The following is an 11,823-nucleotide window of genomic DNA, read 5'->3' on the forward strand; positions in this document are numbered from 1 at the left end:
GAGTCATGCCTCCCAGTTGTGAGTGGGGACTGGGTGTAGGGTTGGGGCCCTCAATCTTTCAATCATTCTTATCATGAATGTTGCCTATGCTACTTAAACGTAGAGAAGATAAGAAATGTTCATCCTTCCCATTGAGATATCATACCTCTTGACAAGCGGCTGGGAGGAGGAGGGAGTCTTACCTTCTTGGCCACACAGTCCCAGAGTGGAGTTTCTGTCTTTGAACTGTCATAGAGAGAGAGGAACAGATTTGGCTTAAGAGCCAGAGGTTTTTGTAGTTCTTGCTGATGGTAGATTTTCATGAGTCAACATTTCTTCCTTGGCTGGATGACTTTGGGACTATTTCTAGAAACTGAAATTGATTATTTTCAAAATAATTTTCACCAGTTTTGGTTATTTCTCTAGGGAACAGGTCTATAGAGGTACTCACATGACATTTTAGAAGTGGATTTCTACATGTATTTATTTTTTAATGTAAAAATCAAACTTCTGTTGATGGAAAAAACCCATTTGGTTGTATAATATTTATTTATTTCTGTATTCAGTTTACTAAAATAACATTGCAGAATTTTGTAGTTTTGCTTAGGAATAATACCAGTCTACAAATTTTTCCTTTTTAATGGATTTGTTGATTTCGAGCATTAGGGTTAGCCTCACAAATTGAGATGTCTCTTTCTTCTTTATTTTCTGGAAGACTTTGTGAAAAATAAGGATTCCTGAAAGGCTGGATAGATTTTATTGTTGAGGCTATAGGAGTCTGCTTATGACATGTTTTCAAATTTCAGATTTATTTTTGAGAAAATATATACAATTGCTTAGATTTCTTTGTGCTGATTATGGTACGTGTTTTCTTTAAATGATTTACCCATTTCATCTAAATAGCCATATTTATTGGCATAAAAGGATTTATAATACCTCCTTTACATCCTAAAGCTCCTTTAGGATTTGCAGTGATGTTACTTTTTTCATTTCTGATACTGATAATATAGTTTCATTTTTGTCATTTTATTTATGAGTTTGACAATTTTATTTGCTTAAAAACAAATTTTTTGTTTTGATTTTTTTCTCTGACTTGCTTTTATTCTGTTGAAGTCCCCTTTTATCTTTTTAAATTTCTTACCTTTACTTACTTTTTTTTTCTAATTTGCTTTTCTTTATATAGGTTTTTTAAAGTTGAAATGTAGATCATTGATTTTAAACATTTCATATTTTGTAATATGAGTGTTTTAAGCTATAAATTTCCTCTAATCACTACTTTGACTGAATCTTACAAAGATTGATATGTGTAGTTTCATAATATTTATTTTGATTTTTAAAATTCCTCATAATTTTTTCTTGATCCAGAAGTATGTTACTTAATTTCTAAATACTTGAAAGGTTTTCAGAGCTTTTTTATTAAAATCTGTTGTGTTTGGAGATCCTGTGATATGTTTATTATTATTAAAATATATTAAAACTTGTTTATATATAAAATATAGTGACTATTTCACATTCTGTATTTGTTTTGTGTAATGTTCATTAAGTGTTAGTTAACTTGGGTTGGTTGACAGTGTTGTCATCTGCAGCCTCACTTTTTGATTCATCTTCTTATTCTCATAAGCATGAGGGAGTTAATAAAACTCAAACATTATTGATTTACCTTTTTTCTCTTTTATTTCTGTCAATTTTTGCTTTATACATATTGGATCTATGTTATTAGTAACTACACAATTAGCATAGTTAAGCATAATTCCTGGGCAATTAACCATTATTATTATTTAAAACAAAAACAAACCAATTTTTTTTTTCTGACCAGACTCTTTGTCTTGAGGTCTCTTTTCTAACATGTCAATATTGCTACCCTATCATCCTTTTGCTAAGCTTTTTATTTTTATGTTTTCTTTCAATCTGTGTGGTATATATTTAACATATCTCTTATAAACTGTGCATAGTTGAGCTTCACTTTACATACAATCTGCTGATGTTTTTCATTTTATTAGAGTGCTTTAACTACTTATGTTTAAGTAATGGTTAATATGGTTATTTATGTTTAAGTAATGGTTAATATGGTTAATTTTCTTTCTATGCAATACTGTAATTCCATTTAAATCCCTTCAATATTTTGTGCTATAAATGTCATGTATTTTCCTTCTACTGATGTTATAAATCTCCAATTTCTTATTATTATTTTTCCTTCAAACAGAACATTTTTTTTCTTTCTTTTCAACCTATAGTGATGAAGGTCTCTGCTCAGAACTTGCTTCTCTATGCCATGCCCTGTAAACTTTCTGGTCATTAAGCTCATTTAATTGATTTCCCATCTCTTAGGGATATGGCCCTTCCCTTTCTGATATTTAATGATTTGATGGTCATTATGTTATATCCTTTATTTATGAATTATGTTTTATCCAGTGTTTTAGATTGTTCAGGCAGGAAGAGGAACCTAATTCCTGATACTCCATTTTGGTAAGAGATGAAGACTTCTCTCTTTGTCTTGAAAGAAATGTTTGCAGGATATATAACTCTAGGTTGACCTTTTTAAATTTTATTATATTTTTCCTTTGAGCACATTAAAGACGTTTCATTTTTTCTGAGTCTGTAATTTCTGATTTGAAATACAGTTTGTTGCTTATTGCTTTTTTACTTTATGTATGTATTCACTTTTTCTTTCTCTGTTTAAGATTTTTTATTGCCTTTGGTTTTAGCAATTTGATTATAATTTGCTGAAAATGATATTCTTTTTTTAATTTTTTTTCTTTTTTTTATTTTTTATTTATGATAGTCACACAGAGAGAGAGAGAGAGAGGCAGAGACATAGGCAGAGGGAGAAGCAGGCTCCATGCACCGGGAGCCTGACGTGGGATTCGATCCCGGGTCTCTAGGATTGTGCCCTGGGCCAAAGGCAGGCGCGAAACCGCTGCGCCACCCAGGGATCCCAGAAAATGATATTCTTTATACTTATTCTGCCAGTAGTTTGCTAAGACTTTTAGAATAGTAGGTTGTATTGTTTCTTCACACTTGAAAAAATTCATTTAATATTTTATCAAATATTTTTCCTGCATTATTATCTCAAATCTACTCCAATTATATGTTTAACTGTTAGATTTTTTCACAAATCATAGAGATTCTATTCAATATGTATCAATCTCTTTTTTCTGTTCTTAGGTTTAAACATTCTATTGGTTGTTGTATTTCTTCTGTCAATCCCGTCCTATGATTTCTTTTTTATTTAAAATTTAAAATTTCAACTTGGCTCTTTTTCTATAGTTTCCAAATCTCTTCTGAAATTCTTCTCTTTAACATATCTATTTTTATAATAGTTTTAAGAACTTTATCAAAAATATGTTAAAATTCTTTATTGATGATTATAGCATTTGTATGCATATCTATATGGTCTTATTTTGCTTTTATACAGCTAGCACATTCTGATTTTCTTTACTTTGTTAGACAACTTAAGAGCTAGGATAACAGAATGATGTTCAGTTCAACCAGATAATTAGATGCTGGGCAACTTTGGAGTGAAGTTATGGTTTTAATTCTGCTATGGATTAGGCATAAGGATTCTAAGATAATCTCTGCTTCCAACCCATTTTCAACTTTCTGCACCACCAAAAGACTTATAAACTCATTAACGTCAGAAATGTAGTTTAGTAGTAATTGCAACTTTGATTAAACCCAGCTTACCTCTGTTTTAAAATATGTTAACTCTGAGTTTAGGCCTCTCTTTCAAGGAGAAAATACTTGATCTACTCTTAGAACTTGTAGCTGCATGGTGAAACCTTAAAAATTCAAGATTTTTTTTTTCCCCCCAAGATGGGAGACTGGAAGACTAGAGAACATAAAACCATGAAGCCATGAGATTCCAAGACTCTGAGACTTTGGTATTCTAGGACCAGGGCCACAGCAATTTGAAAACACAAAACATCAAAACCACGAGATTGCTAGACTTAAATAATTATAAAATTATAAGATTGTGCACAGTCCCACTTCCAGCCTTTGCTTACTCAGCAAAAGTCCTTGCAACTGAATCCCATTTAGATTTATTTTTTTATTTTTTTTATCTCATTTATATTTAAATCTGAAATACCACTCCATAGGTTGATCAGAAGATTGCCTAGATTTCCCATGTATAAGAATCCTTTACACTCTTTTGCATGTCCTGAGCTCAATTTCTATTATAATCCTCAGGTATGAAAGCTTTCTCCATTTTGTGCTCATCCAGAAAGGAAAATTTCATGCAGTCTTATCCCTTTGGAATGTTTTATCCACAGTGTTTAGTTACTATGATACTTTGGTTTATCTGGTAATATTCTGTTTTAACAGATGTAAAAGTCTTTTTTTCACATCCTTCTATAGTCCCATCTGAGAGAAATTGTTGTATTAATTCTTGACAGCTTTCTTTTTCTTGTTTCTATTGTATGAACGCTTGTTCCATCATTTCTGTGGTATTAGTAATTCCCTTTCCATTGTTCTTACCATGATCTCATATCAATCCTTACCTCATTCTTGTTTACAAACCCATCATTTCCAGGTTTATTTCCCTAAATTGATTACTTTTTCATAAGAATCCAATCCAGTCATATTTGCTTTAATGTCTACTTATTTCCTTTAGGAAGCCTTTGAGCTATTGTTTAAGATTCTACATACACTTCTGAAACCTGTATTCTATTATGTAATAAGATTCAATTTCTAAGACAAGCCCTGTGTCTGCAATTCTAATATGAAACCTGTCATCCATAATGGTTTTCCTGATGCAAGCTGTGAAATGCTAATACATTTTTTTTAATAAAACATATATTACTTAATATGTTGCACTGTTTATCAGAGAGTTGAAGAGGGCTTAGCTGCCTGGACTACTGTTTCTTTTACATTGCAAATGTAAAGAATTAACCCAAGTATGGATAACTTTGCATATGTGGTTTATATTTGAAACAGTTCCATTCCTAGTATACTAATTATAGATCCATTAATGAATTTAAAAAAAAATGCAACATTTATATATGGACCTTTTTGTCATGTTATATACTATTGAAAAATATAAATGTCTGTTATTGAAAGAAGTTATATTTAATAAAAAGGTGTTTCTAGTGATGGAATTTCAGGCATTGTTACATTGAACATATTGACTCTTATAGGTATAAGCATATGGAAAAAAAAAAATAGACCCTGAGAAAATTAGCAATCACAGTTTATGTGCCTGGTCTGACTTCTGTTTTTCTGGTCTGGCTTCTGTTCTGAGGCTTTTTAGACATAAAGTTACTATCCTAAACATATTTAAAGAAGAGTCCCTCAAAAAGCAAATATATTTAAATCATGTATAAAAAACTATTCTTAGCAGATAGAAAAAACTAACTACCTCAAAACATTACAATAAGGGCTAGAAACAAAGTCAATTAGCTATTTTTTTGATATTTAGAAAGAACGGAAGATAATATGTGCAAAGCACTAAACCTCTTACTGAGAGTTACATTTACTCAGGTGTATTATTCTATTTGAAGTTTGCTTTGACATTAAATCATGAAATAGGCCATATTCCACAAAAGAAATCCCACAGCTGTGGTACATGATGGCTGTGGCAACAAAATAATAAATAATTGACATTGACAATGAAAACTGTGTTTTTTCCCAAAGCACCTGATAGCTAATGTCTGAATAACTCCCCTGATATTGTCTACCTGTCAGTGTGGTACAAGTATTCTATTTTAGGACTATATAAATAGATAAAAGTGATTTTTTAAAAAAAATAGCAATATCAAATTGCATGAGATGCTGAAAAAATTACTGATGTCAATAAACTAATATTCAAAAGACAACGTGCCTTATATGTGAAGATTCTAACTTAGAGTATGGATATACTAATTGATGTTAGCAAATCATTTTCTACCTGCACATGATAAAATTTTTAGGAAAGTGCTTCAAGTTAGAATATCATCTGTCTGTTTAGGAGACACTCTGTTAATAGAACATTTTCTCATTGACTCTCTTTTTAGCACTGTAGGCTTAAAAAGTTATTTACCTGTCAGATTGAATTTTGTTTTTGTTATCATTGTATATTTGTTTTACAATTGTATGGAACACAAGAAAGATTAATATAGTGACAGGTATACCCTTGGAAGTCCAAACAAAAAAATCCTGTAAATTCACTTGCCGTCAAAAAGAAAATATTATCATGGACAATGTCAGAAAGAGTTTACTGACTGTACAAATTAATTACAGGAAAAACTCAACAAAAATCAAGTCACTGTTAATATGACAGAGAAAGCATTGTGGTAAGAAATTAACTTGATATTTGAAAGTTCTTTTGTCTTAAGACCATGAAAGTGATTATTGCTACTCAGAATTAGCCTTTACAGTTTAATTTATAAATTAGGCACAGTAAGAGATTAATAGTAATACCTAGTAATAGGACAATTGTAACAATACAGTATAATAAAACTTATGTGAATGTGATCTCTCTCAAAATATTTTGTTGTACTGTCCTCACCCTTCTTGTTGTGATAATATGATATAATAAAATACCCAGGGGACAATGCCAGTAATAACAGAAAGGATATTTCTCTGTAGTGGTTTCAGAATGAGCTCTGAGATCTGGAGAGATACAACTGAAATCCCTACTGTCTTTTGGGCCCGTGATGAAAGCTCTAGTCAAACTCCTGTGTGGTACAGCACCCAGGAAGTGATTTTAGGGCACTGAGAAAAAGAAAAACGACATATGCAACACTCTAGCTTATATGAAATGTGTTGTTTCTCTTTCCAAGTAGAAAAAAGTGTACTCTGGTAAAAGATGAAGTATGTGAAGATGAGCTGGGTGACAGGAGGCCTTGTGAGCTAGAGCCAGGTAAATGAGCCAGGTAGGTGATATATATATTAAATCACAGTGTCAAGCCAGTCATTCTTAAAAATGATAAATTCTTACCACACTATGGGGCTGACTGACTGCCAGAGAAACTTAAAGGTTGGGCTTTGCTTAAATGTGTTCAATCAATGAAATGAAAACATCTGAACACCAGAATCCTTTAGGTTTAATAGAAGATAGTCTTATATATATGAGGCATTCTTAAAGAATATGCAAGCTGGATGGTTTTCTAGTCAAATAGTTTATCCCTGTAGCTCATTATTTCCTTTTTTAAAGTTTTTACTTAAATACCAGGGAGTTAACATACAGTGTTATATTAGTTTTCGATGTAGAATTTAGTGATTCAACATTTATATTCAACACTCGGTGATCATCACAACAAGGGCCCTCCTTAATCCCCATCACCTAGTTCACCCATCCCTCCGCCACCACACACCTCTGCTCTGGTAATCCTCCGTGTGTTCTCTACAGTTAAGAGTCTGTTTTCTTAGTTTGCCCCTCTCTCTCTCTCTTTTTTGCTCAGCTCATTTGTTTTGTTTCTTCACACACCTATGAGTGAAATCGTATGGTATTTGTCTTTCTCTGACTATTTCACTTAGCATAATACTCTCTAGCTCTATCCATGTCATTGCAAATGGCAAGATTTCCTTCTTTTTTTTATGACTGAGTGATATTCTACTATATATGCCACCTCTTCTTTAACCATTCATCAGTTGGTGGACACTTGGGCTGCTCCCATAACTTGGCTATTGTAAATAATGTTGCTATAAACTTCAGGTGCATGTATCCCTTCAACTCAGTATTTTTGTGTTCAAGTAAATACCTACTAGTGCAATTGCTGGATTATAGGGTAGTTTCCTTTCCCTTCCTCTAATCAGCCACTTAGCAATTTTATTGAATGTTGCAGAAATCTTTGTAAATTTTTAAATTAGATATTATATAGAATCAAAAGGGAGGATGCAAATATATTGATATGTGAAAATCTCTCTGGTATATATTGTATAGTTTCATTCAGACATGGAGAATGTGGTCTCTGTCCTATAAAAGATTATAGGCTAGGTGTGGTCCAAGTATATAAACATTTTTATTATATTTTTTCCAATATGTAGACTTCATTCAAATTGTGAAAAAGATTTATAAAGAGCAACCTAAACATCAGGTCTTTATTTTATTAAGTACTAATTACACATGGTGTACTATTACTAAACTTCAAAATGAGATAAATTATTTTTGTATTCTTATTTCTAATACAAATGTCATTATTTGTATTTTTATATATCTATGGAATTAAAAAATTTGCCTATTTGTAAGTCAGTGGACAGAATAGAAATGTATACAACCACAAGCATTTGAAAGATCAAGAAAGACTTGTTTAGTGTAGTAGAGCATCAACATAGTTTCTATCAGGGTCAAGTATAATTACCATGATTGAGAATGCAGGAGAAAAGACTTTTGTGTGATGCAAAAGGACATGTACTCAGGGCTTTCAGGCACCACTCCTCTCTCAGTCTTTCCAGGTATCTGTCCCCCATACACATAGAAAAGTGTCTCCTTGACCCAAAGTTGAACTCTAATGAATTCTGAAGCCCATTTTAGTTAAACTTTATGCAGTGGCATTGAGTTGGGGACGAATGGGGCTAGGCATGGCTAGGTAATCAGGCTCACAAAAATCCCCAAAATGTGGAGGTGAAAGGAAACCAGAGATAAATAAAACAGACCATCCTGTCCGAGGTGCCAGAGGTGGAGTCTTGTTATCAGCTATTTGTGACCAACAAAGAATCACAGGACCCTAAAAGGGAAGTAAGCCTTTAAAGATGTTATCACTAGTCTCTACTCAATGGTGATATCAATAAATATATTAAAAGGATTTAAGTTCCCTAGTTTACTTTCAATAAAAGACCAGCCCTACAAGCCCTCAGTGGCAACCCTGTTGGGACCCCCCTCAATTCTGAGAGCTTTCTCTTTATCCTTACTTAATTAACTTCTATCCCTTTATTCACACTCCTTTGTCCATGAGATTCATTGACTCTGTGAGACAAGAACCAAGCTCTCCAGTATCTGCATGCAGGAGCCGACTTTTACCCACTCAAAAGGGCTAATTGTTAAAATTTCAGGAATTTTGAGAGCCACTTGACATCATGTTGGTAGTCTTGTATTTGGAATATTTGTAACACAAAAATCAGCAAGCACTACAAATCATAGCTCTCTTTCCACTTCCTAGTGGGTTGTTCAACATTTATGAGGACATCACTGGTTATTTGTCTCTTTTTTCTTGGTTATGATTTGCTCAGGTTGCTCTCGGTTGCTCATTTGTGACTGTATATAAATTCCTACTCCTCTACCTTCCTTAACTGTGTGTATGTCGCAGGATTTTGTCCTAGGCCTTTCTAGTCTCCCTGTGTACTCTCTCCATGTGTGAACGTTGCCACTCCAGTTTCTCTGACTGACCTACAACACTTTTCCAAGCTCTAAAGCTATTTATTCAATTGTTTTATGAGTAACTCCAAGTACTTGTCCAAAAGGTAGAGCAGTCTTAACATGGACAAAACTGAACTCTTCCCTGGACTATGTTTACCCTCCTATACTACTGACCACAGTGCTTTCTTGTTTACAGTCCTCTCCTGGATCCCCATTGTGCGAGCATCACATACAAACTCAGTAGCTTGTTATACTTGCCTATGCATGGAGTGGCCTCTCCACATGTCTTTAGCTTCATTGTTTATCATCTATACCCCCTCTCTCCACTCCCACCAACCAGTTCCAGTGAGTTACTCAAAATTTTAGAATCTATAACACAGATTCAGAGATATGTGCTGGGTGCTTCTGTAAGAGAAAAAAAAAGACACATTGGAAGATGTTTATCATCAGAGAAGTCAGCTAGTAATTTTTTTCAAATACCCTACAAACAAGACCAGTATGAAACCCATGTGCATGGAGAATACTTCTAGAAATAACAATTACAATATTTTCATCTACCTTATATGGGACAGGGGCATAGGTCTTTGATGTTCTTCAGCTTTTACATGTAAATAATCAGAATGTGGGCATTATTGGGAGCCACCATTCTGCTTATCACAGTTTCCAAAGATAGAACTGGGTGGGAAGAAAAGAAACTACCCCTAGACCCTAATACATTCTCTCTTCTTACTGCCAAGGAAGTGTTGGGGGATTCCTACAAAGCCTGTAGCCTGTCTCACCACTTTATTGCTTCTATCTCTGGTTGTTTTACAGCTTTGTTCTCCCTGCTATCCTGTTTTCTTCCACTTCAAGTGACCACATTGTCACTGACTAAGATGCCTGCCATGTCCTTAGAGTCTTTGCTCCCCAGATTTAGTCTCATCATACTATGCCTCCTCCACACACACTCAGCCAAGCATCCTGAGATTTGCATCTGGTCATTCAGACTTGTAAGAGAATGCTGACAGACAAAGATTTTAATCAATTTTCACCCATTCTGTGTCCTCTCTTCTCTATGACATCTTCCTTACACAGCATCTCTTTTTATTTATTCCTTCCTTTTTAAAAAATTAATAATGAGAGATACCTGTGTGGCACAGTTGAGCAAGCATCTGACTCTTGGTTTTGGCTCAGGTCATAATCTTGGGATCATGTGCCAGGCTCCTGCTCACTGTGGAATCTACTTGAGATCCTCTCACCCTCTCCACCATGCCCCCTCTTCCCCTCTCTCTCTCTCTCTCTCTCAGGTAAATAAATAAATAAATCTTTAAAAAATAAATTAAATTAAAAATGATGCAAAGCTAATGGGTATGAGACAAAATAAAGTATATATCCTAAACTGTGTGGTAACTGAGACATATGACTCTAGAATAGGGGATAGATATGGTTTCATAGAGCTAGATAAAAAATGTAAAAGTCATCTAGCACACATTCATATTTGTCCTCAATTTCTACATGGATAACTATAGTTACTATATTCTTCTGAAAAAAATGATCTCTGAAACATCACATAAAATAAGGAATATAAGTTCTATTTTACTACTTAAAAATCACATCCCTCTCTTTCTCATATGCCATCATCTGTCATTTGTCTTCTCAAAAGATTATTATTTTCATAATCTAACATTTTTCTCACTACTTTCACTGCTACCCCCACCCCCTACTGTGGTCTATCCCTTGGATTTAATATACCTCATAATTGGTGGTATCCTTACTGCCTCCCTTGATTCCATGTCTTCTAGTCTACATCTTCATCTCAGGAGGTCAGAGAGTTGTTTTTCAAATCAAAATCAAATTATAATGACATTACTCATGCTTAAATCTTCCAAAACTTTCTATCTCACTTAGAGAAAAGACCACAGTCCTTAACAATGATAACAGACTTAGATGATCTGCTAGACATTCTCAATGTCTAAATTCAGCTGCTCTGATTCTCCTCTTCAGATACCCTAACCCAAATCTGTGGCTTCTTGACTGTATTTTTTAATACCCCAAGTATGTTCCTATCTCAGTGCCTGATTACTGATGTTCCCTCTGCCTGGAGTATGGTTCCTGTTGTGTCCATTTGGTTTGCTCCATTGGGTTTCTGCTTAGTGCTCTATTTAGATATGCTTTCCCAAGTCTATGTTTTCAATCCTCTGTATGTATGTATGTATGTCCAGATCCGTAATTGGTTTTTGATATTTTATTTGTTTCATTTTAATTATAAAGTTTACCTATGATATAAGCTTAATGAATTTTTTGAGGATATAAATCCTATTCCATTCAGTATCCCCAGAGTTGAGAAAAGGAGCTGCCCATAATAGGTGTTCAATAAATAGTTTAGATGAATGAATGAATGCAAAGCTTTCCTTATGTCTGGTTATTCCTTCTCAGCATCACTGCCATCCTCTCCTACCAGGGAGTCCTTCTACTAGTCTCCTTTTTTCTGGCCATTTCTTAGAATTCCAAAACATGGCCTTTATTTTTTTTTTCTCACTTCATTCATTGTCATTTGTTACTTTCATCTATTCCCAAATGCAAGTGGGTCT

Source organism: Canis lupus, chromosome 15 (genome assembly GCF_003254725.2).
Source record: "Canis lupus dingo isolate Sandy chromosome 15, ASM325472v2, whole genome shotgun sequence".
NCBI lineage: Eukaryota > Metazoa > Chordata > Mammalia > Carnivora > Canidae > Canis > Canis lupus.